At 35.3% G+C, this 16,003-nt stretch overlaps 1 pseudogene; it reads left to right on the top strand.

The window, feature by feature from the left end:
* Positions 1-6,169, top strand: part of LOC120247663 — a 39,315-nt pseudogene extending 33,146 nt beyond the window's left edge.
* Positions 6,170-16,003: the final 9,834 nt, after the last annotated feature.

Raw genomic sequence — 16,003 nt, 5'->3', positions numbered from 1 at the left:
CCCTTACACTTTTATACAAAATTGCATGTAAAAACAATATAAGAAATCTTTCAATCATGATCAAAATAAATTTATATATAAATTTCTCCCCAATCTGAATAGTTAGAGACAAGTTTTTTAGTTAATTTCTGTATCACAAACTTACATATTCTTAGCTTGCCTTTTGATCAAAGTGAAGAGATTTTAGCATAGTGCCTGAATATTTTTAGCCCAAAGTGATTTGTCTTATAGCTCCTTTTTAATGGAAGCATATTAGTTTCAAAATAATATTCACATTTAAAAATATTTTCCTTAAGGAAGAGGGGGGCTTATATTATTTTGATTTTACATTTCTAAGAAAAGCAAAGATTTCTACTCAGAAATTCAATTAAAAATATATAGTTGTGTGTGTGTGATAAGGACCTTTAAAATTTACTTCCTTTAACAACTTTCAACTATACAATATAGAACTGTTAACTATAGTCACTGTGTTGCATACTACATTCCCAGACTTTTTTGATCTTATAACTAGAATCTTGTTTCCTTTGATACAATATACATTACTATTATGATTGTGTTAACTAACCTTATTGTGGTGGTCATTTTGCATATATATGCATATGTAAAATCACTAGTCATACACTTGAACTTATTACAATGTTATATGTTAATTATATTTCAATAAAACAGGAAGAAAAATAAATATAGGTGTGTGTACATATATATATATCTTTGAAATTTTTTTCTTATTAAGAAATTTTTTAATGTTTATTTATTTTTGAGAGAGAGACACACAGTGTGACCACAGGAGGAGCAGTGAGAGAGAGACACAGAATGGGAAGCAGGCTCCAGGCTCTGAGCTTGCTGTCAGCACAGAGCCCATCACGGGGCTCAAACTCATGAATCGTGAGATTATGACCTGAGATGTTGGGCACTCAACTGACTGAGCCACCCAGGCACCTCTACTTTTGAAATTTTAAATAAAATCTCAATGTTTGACATTTGACATTTTTTCTTAATTACTTAAAATTCTCTCACCTTTGTTGATATATATACATAATTGACAAATATCATTGTGTATATGTATATAGCGTATATGTGTTTGAAGTACATACATAATGATTTGGTATATGTATATATTGTAAAATGATTACCATTATTAGGTTAGTTGGTACATCTGTCATCTGTATAGTTACTTTTTGTGTGTATGTAAGGAAGTAACTGCCATTTATCAGTTTACTCTCTGTATTGGTAAGTTCAGCTTTTTATGTTCCATAGGTAAGTGAAAGCATACAGTATTTGTATTTCTCTGTCATGGCAGAATTTCCTTCTTGTTTTAGCTGAATATTCCACTCTTTACCGACATGTTTGGGTTTCAGGTTAGCATTTTGTTAGTTAAAAACAGAAAGGAGAGTGCCTAGCCATTTGGCTCATAAGGGCGACTCTCTCCTCCCCAAGAAAGTGATAGGAATCTTTAACACTGAGATAATAGGGAGAGTTTAGGGCACAAAGCCCAAGTCCTCCTTTTTCTAAGCCTTGATACATAAAGAAATCTTCTTATATGCAGATTCTAAGAAGGGTAATTATATCTGGCTATTCCTCTGAGTGGAAGGCTTTCTCTCTTTAAGACAAAAAAAAAAAAAAAAAAAATTAGAAGAGGTATTTCCTTCCAGTGGTCTAGGTAAGGCAAAGGGAATAAATTTCATTGCATAGGCCTAAAAATAACTTTTTAACTTAATAAGAGTTGGCAAACTTGTGGAGAAACTGGAACCCTGTACCCTGTTGGTAGCAATATAAAATGATATAGCAGCTATGGAAAACAGTATAGAGACTGTACAAAAATTAGAAACAGAACGATCATGTGATCCAGCAATCCCACTTCTGGGAACCTCTGGCTAAGATCTCTGCTTAGACACAGCTACAAGCAGGGATTTATTTGGTCTTCCAAGATCTAGTCACTGGTTGCTGTAAGCCCCACCGCCTTCCCCATCTCTACCTCATTCCCAGTAGGCTAGTCCTAGATTCCCTTATCGAGGCCAATGCTGAGCACCTTAGATATCTACCTTGAACTCTGCTTGGGAAACTATAGGCTGGGGAGGTGGGGTTGGTTCTTGGTGTAGTGTTGTGCCAGCCTAGGGCAGGGATGATATGGTCCAGTGTGGCTGTTCTTCTCCTCCTAACCTTCTAATGCAGTCTTTCTCAATGTTTATGGTTGATGGAGATGCTTCTGCCCCATCCCTGGATTCTGGGGCTTTCAAATGGCATCTGGTCTATGAATAGTTGTTAGCTGGTCTGTGAGGGAGACTGAGTTTGGAAAGAATCTATATTGCCATCTTGATTATATTACTTCCTCTATCCTCAGTCTTTTTGAGAATAAGGGAAAAACAAAGTCCTATTTTTTAATACACTATTATATGGCTTTTACTTTTCTCCCTAAATATATTCCTAATATTTATTTAATTCATTAAGTCAGATTAAAATGTTTATGAACCTAAAAAGTGTTGAGTATGTATAAAAGAAAATATGAGTAAACATGGAAAACAAAATAATGACATGGAGAAGATCAAAATAATCAAAACTGTTTCTAGAAAATGACTCTATATAAAGCAAATCTCTGGGAAAATATATTACATATATATGTGTATATATATGTATATATATACAAAAGATATAAATAAATAATATTAAAATTAAAACAAGAGACATTGGGAAAGTGTTAGGTAAACAATATAAAATACAAACTGAACAGTTATTCAGAAAAATATTAGTCACTACTGGGCATTGGTAGCAATATAAAAGTTCAGGCTCTCCTCTCAGCCTCCACCAACATCACCTCAGTGAGGAAGTGGGACGTTCCTCATCACTGTAAGTGAAAGTGAAATCTATACTCTCCACTCAGCCTTTGTTGTGTTTTTTTCTCGATGTTTTGCTGGAGTAGGAATTAACTGTAAACATTTTTCTCTTTCTAGGCTGCTACTTATATGATTCTTTGGCAAAAGAGAACACACTTTTCTTGAAACATTTTTTTTGGTGCTAGTTGGAACTTCTAGTTGTGGGTTTCTTGAGAAGTCAAAAATATATAGGAGGCAAAAAGAAAGAACAACAAAGTCACCATTATGATGGTCCTCATGTTTCAGGGTTCCTAGTCAATCTGCCTTCTCCTAGCCCTTAACGTTCTCTCTCTTTCTCTCTCTCTCTCTCTCTCTTTTTTTTTTTTTTTTGGTATATAATGTCCAGGATTTTAGCTTTACTTGGTTGGAGAGATAGAAATAGATGTATCTACTCCATAATTTTCAGAACCAGAAAAGATATTAGATTTTTGATTACATGGCTTGTTGTGATGTTATTGTCTAAAAAGTCACATCTTGGTTAATTCCTAATTAGCTGATTTATTAAAAAAATTCACACCAAGGGAAGTTGGGTGACAGTAAGAAAAAATAAGAAATAAAGTGTTTAATATCTTCCTGGAGCAGCTTTATTGGTCACCAACTTTTTCTCACTGTACACAATTCTTAGTACAGTATAATTATTCATTTCATGTCTCTGTATCTCAAGCATCTTTATCAAAATGTTCCCTCCTTAGATGGTTAATGGCTGGAGTCCGTTTTTGTTCTAAGATTCTTTTAAAATGTTCGATGAGGAGTTAAGGATCTGGCAATTGGGCCATTTACCGATCTAGTTTTGGCCTGCAGATTAACTCCATTTAGCTGTGTCTTAAGGCTAATCATAAAAAAGTGAAAAGATAGACAATGTCTCATCTGCTTCAGGATCTACTCCTGAATGCTGTCTAGTGGTGTTAGCTTATTCCAGAAGTTTCCAGCGGATGCATTCTTTTCTAACCTGCAGGACTGAATTAGAATTCAGTCTTGTTTTGTAGAAAATGACTCTGGGTAAAGCCTTCAAAAGATGTTGTCAACATCCAGATTTTTCATCTGCCTGATGTTCTATGCAATCTGTAGTCTTATAAATCACCCTCACAATCTTTCCACTCTATCTTTGTACACCTTTTTCCCCCTAATAGCGATCTGAGATCACTATTAGGGTATGAATCAACGGTTATAGATCTGAAAGTATTGAATTATATACTTTCAGAATATTAAAAATTTTTAGATAATAGTTCTTAGCAGAGAATGAGGCAAGGGCTTAAAACCAATTGTGAGTATCTTGATTATTTCAAAAAGAGACTAATTTTCTTTTTTTAAGTTTATTTACTTATTTTAAGACTGACAGTGCAAGTGGGAGAGGAGCAGAAAGAGGGAGAATCTCAAGCTGGCACCTTGCTGCCAGCGCAGATTGTGACCTGAGCCAAAATCAAGAGTCAGATGCTTAACCAACTGAGCCACCTAGGTGCCCCCAAAAAAGATGAATTTTAAGCAATTAAGCTGTGGATGTTTCTGGTCTGAGAAAAATTGGTTATAAAGAGGGTTATGGAATGTTAGCCAGTAACATAAAGGTCTGTCCTAGACGCTGGGTCTAAACTTCCCTCTTGCCTTAGCAAGAGAGAGGGACACAAGATTAAAAAATAGGAGAGAGATATGGCTCATGTCCAGAAAAAGACAAGAGCCCCGAGTAATGGTCCTTGCCCCGTATTTATTAAGATCGGAAGGCTTACAAACAGGATGGGTGTGCACAAAGAGACAAAGAAGCTGTGAATATCAACTCATGGGCATGAGGGGAGGGGGGTGTTGAAGATATACAGTGTTTGGGGTTTGGGTCAATATAAGGCAAAATCCAGGTGGTTGGATGGGCAGATGGGCAAGTGGTTGTTTAGGGCACAAAGGAGGCACCTTGTCTGTTTCTGTTAGCTGGCCTAGGAGAGAAGACAGACAGGGAAAAACACTTCAAGGTTAACAAGGCACCTTTTCTTTTGTAGATGAGCTCCTGTACTAGGCAGTAACACCTGCAGCTGTACAGCAGCAGACAGGTCTATAGCCTGAATTACCTGCTTACCTAGTTTGGGCCTTCCTTCCTGTGAAAGCAACTTTCTGCTATCATACTAAATTGGGGGACACTCTTGCCCTGCATATCTAATATTGCTTACCTCATATACCTTTGTATTGGGAGACTTTGTGCCCCTTCCTATTTTGGGGCCTTTGCCTGTCATTCTCTATTTTGGGGGTTTAGCATCCTCCATTCTTGGAGTGCCTTTTCACCATCTTATTCTCATGGTGTCAGTCATGTTTACCCAAACTCCAGTGTGAGCATCCTATGGCTTTGTATTTCTTTATGCCTTGTTAACCCATTCATATAAGTCCTGGGGATTCCTAAGCTTATTCCCCATAAAGACCATTATGTTCAAGTGGTGATTTGGGTAGCATATGGTGATATAAACTTTGTGTACTTATAATTTTTCCTGACCAAATAATATCTAATAAAAACAACTTGGAATCTGAATTTCCTTCACAACTTTCATGTAAAAATGCAGACAGACCAGTGGATATATGGAATTTTATACCCCTTCTCCTTTTTTATAGGTAGTTCTCAAATAAATATTTTGCTCATATTGAAAGTATATCAAGGGGCCATTTAATTCTCAATTATCCTTGGTGATATTGTGCCATTTTTAAAGATAAGGGCAAGAATTAGAGTCATAGTTTGAATACACTTCACAAGCAAAACTCTGGCTCTTCCTGTTCTCCATTATCGTATAGGTATAGATCAAGGTAAAACAGAGAACTCCACGTGGGAACTTCTCATCTATAAGCTCTGCCTCAGCATCTGAGGGATGGGGGTGAGTGGAGACAGACTGACTCAGGCAGCTAAGGTGCTAGGGCAGCTGACAGACCATATCCTTGTGTTCTCCAATACTAGATACGCCATCAGACCCTTTGGCATCAAGAGAAATGAAAAGATTGCTGTCCACTGCACATTACATGGGGTCAAGGAAGAGGAAATCCTGGAGGAAGATTTAAAGGTGCTGGAGTGTGATTTAACTTCTCCAGTACTGGAATCTGTGGTTTGGGGATTCAGGAGCACGTCAGTCTGGGGATCGATCATGACCCAAGCATTGGTGCCTGCAGCCTGGATTTCTATGTGGTTCTGGGTAGGCCAAGTTTCAGCACTGCAGACCAGAAGCACAGGGCAGGCTACATTGTGGCCAAATACAAAAGCAGGATCAGCAAAGAGGAGTCCATGCACTGATTCCAGTAGAAGCATGAAGCATGATGGGATCATCCTTCCTGGGAAATAATTTCCATTTCTATCCAAAAGACCAAGACCAACAAAAAATTTTCAGTCAAATGCTAAAAAAACAAAAACAAAACAAAACAAAACAAAAAACCCAGCAATCTGACACACCTATGAGTGACTAGAAATTGTTTGTTGTCTATGTTGTTGGTGTACCTTATTTCTCAGGCCTCTTAACTGAATATGGCTGGCTTCCTCTGCTGCAGACCTGACAAATTTTCAATTCCTTGCAGACAGAAATTTTAGATAGGAGGTCACTTCTAGTCCAGACTCTTAGGGACAAACAAGATGAGATTGGGGAGATTTCCCACAAGGGAAAATTTGCTTGGAAAGAACAATGCTCTGTTGAAATCTAAATTCATCAGATTTTACATCCAGCTTGAGATATAGCCATATTGGTCCTAGGTATACCGTCTTTTGTATGACATACCTTTTAATGACTCAATCCGAAATATGGCAAGAAAAGACAGTCCTGTTATTACTAATTAGGCTAGTTTCTGCCCAGAACAAGAGTTCTTATATCTTACCAGGTAACTGAGGATTCCTAAAAGGCTGTTTTTTCCTAGGAAAATATTTGCAAGTTTGACAAAAGGAATCAGAGTCAGGCACAATACAACACTAATTCACTATCACCACTTCTGGGCACCTCTGAAAGGAAGCTAAAGGGCTCCCGGAGAAGTATAGTTTCCAAGCTGGGAATTTTGAAATATAGGAGCAAGAGTGTCTCGACTGGATCTCAGTGTGACTTCCAGGATTGTTAACTATTTGGTTCCTTCAGAAAACAATACAACATAACTGATCACTAAAGCAAATTAAGTTTATTCAATTTATTTTTTTAAGAGAAGACACCATTTTGACAGTCTTCGTAATTAGAAGAAACTGGTTGGTCATGGAGTATATTAATATATCTTTGAGTCTGTTCTCAAATGGTTTAGAAGGTTTCAAGGTGAGAAACATTATAATCAGGCCAAGTCAGTGACATAATAGTGTAAAATTGATGGGCACTATGAAGTGAGGATTGTGAAGCAAATTTTGATAAGCAAATTATTATTTCATAAGTGAGTTGTTTGCTTAGCTTAGTTTTCTATTCTCTTAATAGGAGAGAGTTTTTCTAGTTACACTAATTGGTTTGCCAACAATGAAGTCATTTATTCATTTATAGCCTTAGTTTCCAAGCAAGAATTTTCTGAAACAAATAGTTGTCATGTTGATATAAATGATCTTGGGTCTTAAATCCTGATAATCAAGTGTGTGGAGGCCAGAGATCTTAATTCCCAACATTAAATATAATCCACAAAATTAAATATTGACATTTGTTTACATTAAACTATCTTTTATAAAATGAAAAAATACCAAAAATAATTTGAAAGATAATCCTAGCCATGACAAGTTATTTGCAACAAGTAAAACAAATAAATAATTGCTATCAAGTATATATAAATAACTTCTACAAATCAGCAAGAAAATATAAATATACATATATATAGTATGAGAAATCTTATTGGTTACTAATATTTCAGAATCTATTCAACTTCTTTAGTACTCTAAGAAAGACAAACTAAAACTATTAAGCACCAGTAAAAAATTATAATAATTTCTTAAATCAAAATTTTATAAAACTATAATAAAGTGTTAAAAACTGTTGATAAAAATATACAGAAACATTATCTGTCATAGTCAATAGAAGGATTATAAATTGGCTCTATAACTTTGGAGAGCCTTAAAGTGATATATAATAAAACTGAATGCTACTTTCAAATAAATATACTGAAATTACTCTAAGTATTTACATATAAAAACATATTCAAGATAAATCAGTGAATAATTAATTTAATAATAAAAATTTCAATAAACTAAATGACCATCAATAAGGAAATGGAAAAATAAAATGTGGAGTATTCTGAAATCTGAATATCACACAGCACTTATAAATTATGAACTTGATTTCTGCATGTATGCATGGATAACTGCTGTGTGAAAAAAATGAACAAAAATTTTTAAAGTATTTTACGATTTATGTAAAAGTTAAAAATGGCAAATCCTAACAGTTTTGGATATACACTACATGTTATAGTGAAATATAAAACCCTGCAAAGCATGTAAACCTAGACTTCAGGGTCAGGCTTTCCTTGGTAGAAAGAAGGGAATGCATTACAAGGGAAAATCCAACACATTTTAAGTTGTAGAAATACGACTTAATGCTAATAGTTGTTAAATCTGGATGTCAAGTACATGGCTGCTGTTACATTTTTCTCTTCACTTTTTTGTTTACTTTGAATATTTTATGATAAAAAAGGTCATTGGAGATTTAAAAAGTAAAGAAAATTGTCTTACATTTGAATACGTATAAAGATGTACGTCCAATGATGTTATTGCTATGTTGTGAGAAAGAGCTATTTGGAATAACTTAAACACTCATCACAGAGGAAAACAAGCAAAATAATATATTGTGTTATATATATGTTATATATCTAAATAATCTGCAGATATTAAAAAACAATGTGGTGGTGGCTCTATGAGTATATTAAGGAAAAATGAAGAAATTATCCAGATTATGCATCTGTTATCCTGTTTAGGCAAGTTTAATATGCATTTTTAAATCAAATACTTATTGAAGCATCTTTTTATAAGGCTCTAAGAGGATAATGTGTGTAGATATTTTTAAGCATTTGGAAAGACTACAAAAAGCTGTTAATAGTGCTTATTTCTGGAAAGTGGGTCAGGAAGTAGAGAGAAGCAATTCTCTCGTGACAATGATGAAGAAAAAGTTGAAAGAAAAAAACTCTCCTAAAATGTATATGGAACCACAAAGTCCCTGAATGGCCCAAAAAAAAATCTGAAGAAAAAAAGGTCAAAGCAGGTCACATCACACTTTCTGATTTCAAGCTATACAATAAAGTTATAGTCATCAAAACAGTATGGTATAAAAACAGACAAACAGACTGTTGACCTTAAAAAACAAAAGAGACAGTTATTTTTACCAGCAAAATTTGGGAATAGCAGAGGAGTTACAATTCAGGACAAGAAAGCTATGGTGAACTATAGACACAACTGAAGAATAGAAAAGGCTTTCTTTATAGGAGAAATGAGGAAGCTGGGAAGCTCAGTGTTTTGCTGAGTTCTCAATGGCTGAGCTGTTGCTTCTTTCCTCCTACTAAGGTATATAGAGTAAACTTCTTCCTATTGGAGAATGTGAGGTAGTGGCAGTGTGTGAGAGCTTTGCATTAGGGTCCTCAGAGGGTCTAATTAAAGGGGCAGGTTCTAATGAGTTTGGAGGAAGAAGGAGCAGGGAATAGTTTGGAGGAAAAAGGAAGTTCAAAAGAAGTGAGAGAATTGAATGAGGAAGTAGAGGGTAGACAGGAGGTACAGAAGAAAGAGTCCTCAGAAGCTTTTATATCTTCTTTCAATTATTTGCCTCAGTTAATTTAGAAATAGTATTTTGAAGACACAATTTTAGAATCCTGAATACAATCAGAAGCCTCAAGATTCCAATGGAAGTAGGTATCCTATTCAGTTTATTTTCTTTGAGAGCCATGGTCTTCTAATTTGCTTGTAAGACAAGCACATTTGGTGAGATCAAAAGTTCCCTATAATAACCATGGGAGTTCTAAATTATTTTTTAAGTTGATTTAATTACATTAAAATGCATTTGGGGAGGGTCCATATTTTTTAAACATAAAACTAGGTAGGGTCCCAACAAGAAGACCTCTTGAGAAAATTTAGCAGATTAGGATCCCAGTAGTCAAACCCAGAGGTTTAGAAACAGAAAAAGGGCATCCCTTCCCAAAAGCAAACAAATAGAACAGATCCTGAATAAAGTTGGGAGAGCTCAACCAAAAGGAGGGAGGTTGGATCTGAAAGGAGACTGAATAAGAACTGAAAGGAAAAAGGGAGCTCACAGAAGCAGAGAGCACTGGGGCCACAAACGGATAACTCACATGGTTCTGGCGGTTGTTAGTTCTCTAAGGGTGCATCTTCTTTGGGTCCCTGCATGGTCTCCATGTAATGGTGAATGGAGACCTTAAAAAAGAAAAAGGGCCAGTTATTTTAGCAGCAAAATGAGTTTACTTGGAAATAGCGGAGGAATTGCAATTTGGGATGAGCAAACTACGGTGAAACATATGCATGTGTGAAGAATGGAGAAGGCTTTATTTTATTGGGAAAAGGAGAAAGCTGGGAAAGAGTGTTTCACTGAGCTCTCATTAACTGGCTATTGCTTGGCAAAGAGAAATTATTTTGTCTTGTTGCAATATGTAAAGTAAGCTTCCAGTTGGGGAATTTCTGAAGGTATGCTTTTTATAGCAAGTTGTAGAGTGTGAGAGCTTCCCAACTCCATTTTAAGTTAGGTTACATTCATTTATTTTCACAAGACCAATGGAATAGAATCAAGAGTCCAGAAATTAAATCCAAGCATAGTCAATTAATATTTGACAAGGGAGCCAAGAATACTCAATGGAGAAAAGGCAATTTCTTCAAAAAATGGTGTGGGAAAATTGGATATTCACATGTATAAGAATGAAGCTGGGCCCATATATTACATCATTCACAAAAGTTATTGAGAATTAAAGACTTAAATATAAGACTTGAAGCCATAAATCTCCTATATGTAAACATGGGGATAAAGCTCTTTGACATGGGTCTTGATAACAATTTTTTGAATATGACTCCTACAGCGCAAGCAACAAAATCAAAATAAACAAGTGGGACTACATCAAACTAAGGTGTTTCTGCACAGCAAAAGAAACCATCAACACAGTGAAAAGGCAACATACAGAATGGGAAAAAATATTGCAAACCAGCTATCTGATAAGGGATTAATATCTAAAATACATAAAAACTCTGACAACTCAATAGTAAAAATTAATAATAACAAATAACCCAATTAGGGAAATGTAAATTAAAACCACATCGAAATAATTGCCTCAAGCCTGTTAGAATGCCCATCACCAAAACGACAAGAGATAACAAATGCTGGCCCAGATGTGGAGAAAAGAGAACTCTTTTTGCACTGTTAGTGGGATGGCAAATTGGTACAGCCACTATGGAAAACAGTATGAAGGATCCTCAATGAATTAGAAATAGAACTACCATGTGATCCAGCAATTCTACTTCTGGGAATATATCCAAAAAAGAATAAAAACAGTAACTTGAAAAGGTTTCTGCACCTCCATGTTCATAGCGGCATTATTTACAACAGTTAAGACACGGCAACAACGTAAGTGTCCACGAGGGAAGAATAGGTCAAGGAGTCGTGATACATATGCAATGAGATATTATTCAGCAAAAGGAAACAAGGAAAAACTACCATCTGTGGTAATATTGCTGTACCCTGACAGCATTATACTAGGTAAAATAAGTCAGATAGAGGAAAAAATACAACAATATGGTCTTACTTACATATGGAATCCAAAAACAAAAACAAAACCAACCAACCAAACAAACATAAACAGCAAAAGAGATGAGACTGGTTATTGGAGGCAGTTGGATAGAGGAAGGGAGAATTGGAGGAAGGTAGTCAAAAGGTAAAAATTTTCAATTATAAGACAAATACAAGGGATGTCATTAACAATATGATAACTATACCTAATACTGCTGTGTGAAGTATAGGAAAGAAGTTAGTATAGCAAATCCTAAGAGTTTTCATCATAAACAGATTTCTTTTTTGTGTTTTCTTTTTTCTTTTTTGTATGTATATGAGATGATGTTAGCTGAACCTACTGCAGTAAGCATTTCACAATAAAAATAAATCAAACCATCGTACTGTATGCCTTAAACTTATACAATGATGTATCTCAATTGTTTCTCAGTGAAACTGGAAAACATAAGTAAATGTCATTTAAGAATGAAATTAAAATATTTTTATTTAAAACACCCATTAAGAAGAGAATCTATTCTGAACTTGCATAAACAAAATGACATAGAAGCATAAGTGAGGATTTTTTTGTAGGACATGTGAAAATGCTGTGTGCATTGCCTTACAAATGTACTGAGTCCAGAGTAAAGGAACCAAATAAGTGCTGAAGACACAATGTGTCATTTTTTACACAAAACTACTTACAGCAAATTATCATAGCTTAAAGAAACCATTTGGTTGTTACTATTTTTAACTTGTACTTGCAACTATAAAATTTTTATCACAGAATTTATTTTATTTTTTAAACCAGGACCGTCAGAGAAGAGTATTCAGTAATTAGCTCATGGTAGTTTCAGAGGCTGGATTGATTCCCAGGTCTTAGTCTTCTCTCATGTGGGAAATTTTGATCATAAAATTCAAAGGCTGACCTTGGTTCTGATTTTATAAGGAATATTATATTCAGCTCGACCTTCACAATCTAGATTGAAAGAAGATGAAAGGATTAGTTGAAATTGAACACTGTACTTACAGTCCAAGAAGAAGGAAAAAAAAGTTAAACTTTCAGAGTCATAAATTATACATGAAAAGATATATGCTAATAGTATAATCTTAAGTCACCAGAATTCCTGCATTATCTGAAAGTATAGGTGTTTGGTTAGTTGAATGATAATAATGGCTTTAGAAAGACACTGATTCACCTTGGACAGAAAAAGTACTTTCTTAATTTTATAATTTCACATTGTATAAAATACTTTAAAATTAATTAATTTGTATGTAAGTGATACTTATAATTTCCAGCATTTTAAATTCCATTTAAATATTTGTTAATATGTGCAAGTACTATAAACACTGTAATGTCTTTATAACAAATTTTATGATTGTTGCAAAAGTATTTGCATGCATCTGTGTATTAAAAAATCATTCTGAAAAAATATTTACCAATTCTATTTTAAAAATATCTTTAGTAGCACTTGACTGTCTTTTGACTCACTAAAAAAAGTTACTTTAGGATCACATGGGTGGTTCAGTCTGTTAAGCATCCAACTCTTGATTTTGGTTCATGTCAAGATCTCACAGTTATGAGTTCAAGCCCCGCATCAGGCTCCATGCTGACAATGCAGAGCCTGCTTTAGATTTTCTCTCCCTCTGCCCACTCCTGCTCGTGCTCTCTCCCTGCCCCCCACAAAATAAATATTTTTTAAAGTTACTTTATTTAGATTAAAAGATTGCCAAATGGTCTCTCTTTCAGTTATTAAGAATTTAAACTGTAGATTTTTAAAATATGCTACATTGGAATTTTATAAGAAGGATGAGTCAGAAAATAAAAGCATGGTAGAGTATACCATGCAGTTTTTGTGCACACATCTTTCCTATTTAAAGAGACTAAGATAATTTCTTACACTCTGAAGGAACAGGTTTTTCTGTCATCTTTGGGCTTCAAGTCTAAGGCTGCTGTTGTCTTTCCTATCCCTTTTACCATTCACCAATGGTTTCACACCTTACTGTAGTCATTGTCAAAACTGATTCTTTTGAGAAGGGATGTAAGTGGGATATCTGTGTACTATGTCTTATCTCTGTTGTAGTTCTAGCTCTTTCCCACATTATGGCTATGCAATGCCAGCAGTTGAAGCTGAAACATGAAAATCTGCTTTACTTCATTAATTGTTCCCGATTGCACTATTTTTAGTGTTTTACATTTAAAACACATATTATTTTGGGATCTGTGAGTAGACACAACTAGATCATGGGAACAGAGCAGTGTGACCAGAGGATGACAGTGAGGCAAGAGTTACATATCCATTCTCCAATATTTGGATGTCAGTGGAGCCAGATTCATGAAAGCCAAGTGTCGGGAGTCCAAAAAAGCAATGTCAAAGGCAATTTTGCCATGAATGACGCAAGGGCTTTGATTTATTTGATGACATGCTCTTCAGCTTTTGAAAATATTCATTGTTGTGACAGGACAATTTAGTAAAATAAGCTGTGTTCTGTTTACTGGCTCTAGGTATTTTTTCCTTACACATTCCAAGAAGATAAAGATGCACATGTGTTGTCTTGTCTCAGCACCTGTGTTAGCTCACACCTGAAAGGAGAAACTGAAGATAATTTCCCCCAATATCCACCCAGATTCCTCCATTGAAAGCATATGACCATTTATGAAATCAACAGATTTTAATAACGTCTCCTAAGTTCTCAAATCGATTTGGGGTGTTCAACCTGATTTAGAGCAGTGAATAGAACACCAGACAAATAAGTTACAAGATAAATGAAAAAAATAAAAATTTAGGTTTAAGAGAAATATTAAGAGAAAGTTTTCACATGTCATATACATCTCTTTTATTTCATATTAAAATCTAAGTGACAAATGATTATAATTGTTGTTAGTATGTATTGTTTTAACTATGTGTGATGCCCTGGATTATATAATTTACACCTATCATCTGTACAATGTTCATAATCATGTTATAATCATTTTAATTTTGCAGCTAAAATCAAAATGAAATTCTATGGGGCACCTGGGTGGCTCAGTTGGTTCAACATCAGACTTCTCCTCAGGTAAGATCTCACAGTTCATTGGTGTGAGCCTTGCATCAGGCCTTGTGCTGACAGCACAGAGCCTGGAGCCTGCTTTGGATTCTGTGCCTCCCTCACTCTCTGCCACTCCCCAGCTCATGCTCTGTTTCTCTCTCAAAAATAAACATTAAATTTTTAAAAAAGTGAAATTCTGAGAAGTTTTTTAAAAATAAATATTGGAACAAAATTTCCATTCAAAATCTGCCTGATCTCAGAAATAGTTAAAAGTTATCATTGAACTATGATATATGTATGTAATATAATCAAATAAAGCAAAGGAAAAAAATCAATGTTAGTACAAAAATACAGAACTTCCTTGAATTTTAATGAGCTTTTAGCATGTGTAAAGAAAGCATAGGATACTTTCAGAAGAGTGAGGTAAGGGAGATAAGAACTTAAAGTCAGAGGTCCAGAAGTGGTTTTAGGTGAGGTCAGTGTTTAGAGATTTTCTCAAGACTGAGAATGTCCATATGAGAACAGAGGTGTAATTCACTTTCTTGCAGTGTCCCAAGGACATAGAGAGAATCAGGTTTTGTTTAATTAAGGAGTCTAGAGCATAGATGTTTGACAAAGTTTCTTTTTGACTTACATATCCAAGTTTGACCCAAAAGAAGAAGATCCACCTGACATTAAGGAGACCTGAACATTTAGAAAATGGGTATACCAGAGGCATCTGGTATAGACCTGTGACACAAGGGCTCTCCAGATATGTACTGGACATCATGGGACTCCTGAGAATATCACCTCACCCTAACAGTTGGGGAGGAGGTCCTCTTAAAAATGGACATTGAATTTTTCACCAGCTTAATGGAGTGATTTAAAAATTTTTAAGGAAAATATTATAAAAGTAGTGTTTCTTTGTTCTGGCACAGTGGGAACTTATGTAAAAGGAAGGGATGGAACTCTAATGGTACGTCTTTGGAAAGTTACCTTCAAATTTGGGGGTGCATGTGTGGCTCAGTCGGTTAAGCATCCAACTCTTGATTTCGGCTCAGGTCATGATCTCACAGTTGTGAGAGTGAGCTCCACGTCAGGCTCTATGCTGACAGTGTAGATCCTGCTTGGGATTCTCTCTCTCTCTCTCTCTCTCTCTGTCTCTCACTCTCTCCTTCTTGCATGTGCTCTCTGTCAAAAATAAATCAACATTTAAAAAGAAAAAGATTGGGGCAACTGGGTGGCTCAGTTGGTTAAGCATCTGACTTCAGCTCAAGTTATGATCTCTTAGTCCATGAGTTGAGCCCTATGTCAGGCTCTGTGGTGACAATTTGGAGCCTGGAGCCTGCTTCAGATTCTGTGTCTCCCTCTCTCTCTGCCCCTCTTCCACTCATGCTCTGTCTCTCAAAAATGAGTAAGCATTAGAAAAAGTTAAAAAAAAAAGATTGCTTTCAAATTTGTAATCTGAATACAAGT

Source organism: Hyaena hyaena, unplaced genomic scaffold, assembly GCF_003009895.1.
Source record: "Hyaena hyaena isolate Hyena2069 unplaced genomic scaffold, ASM300989v1 scaffold_540, whole genome shotgun sequence".
Classification (NCBI taxonomy): domain Eukaryota; kingdom Metazoa; phylum Chordata; class Mammalia; order Carnivora; family Hyaenidae; genus Hyaena; species Hyaena hyaena.
This window is presented reverse-complemented; position numbering and strand designations above follow the sequence as displayed.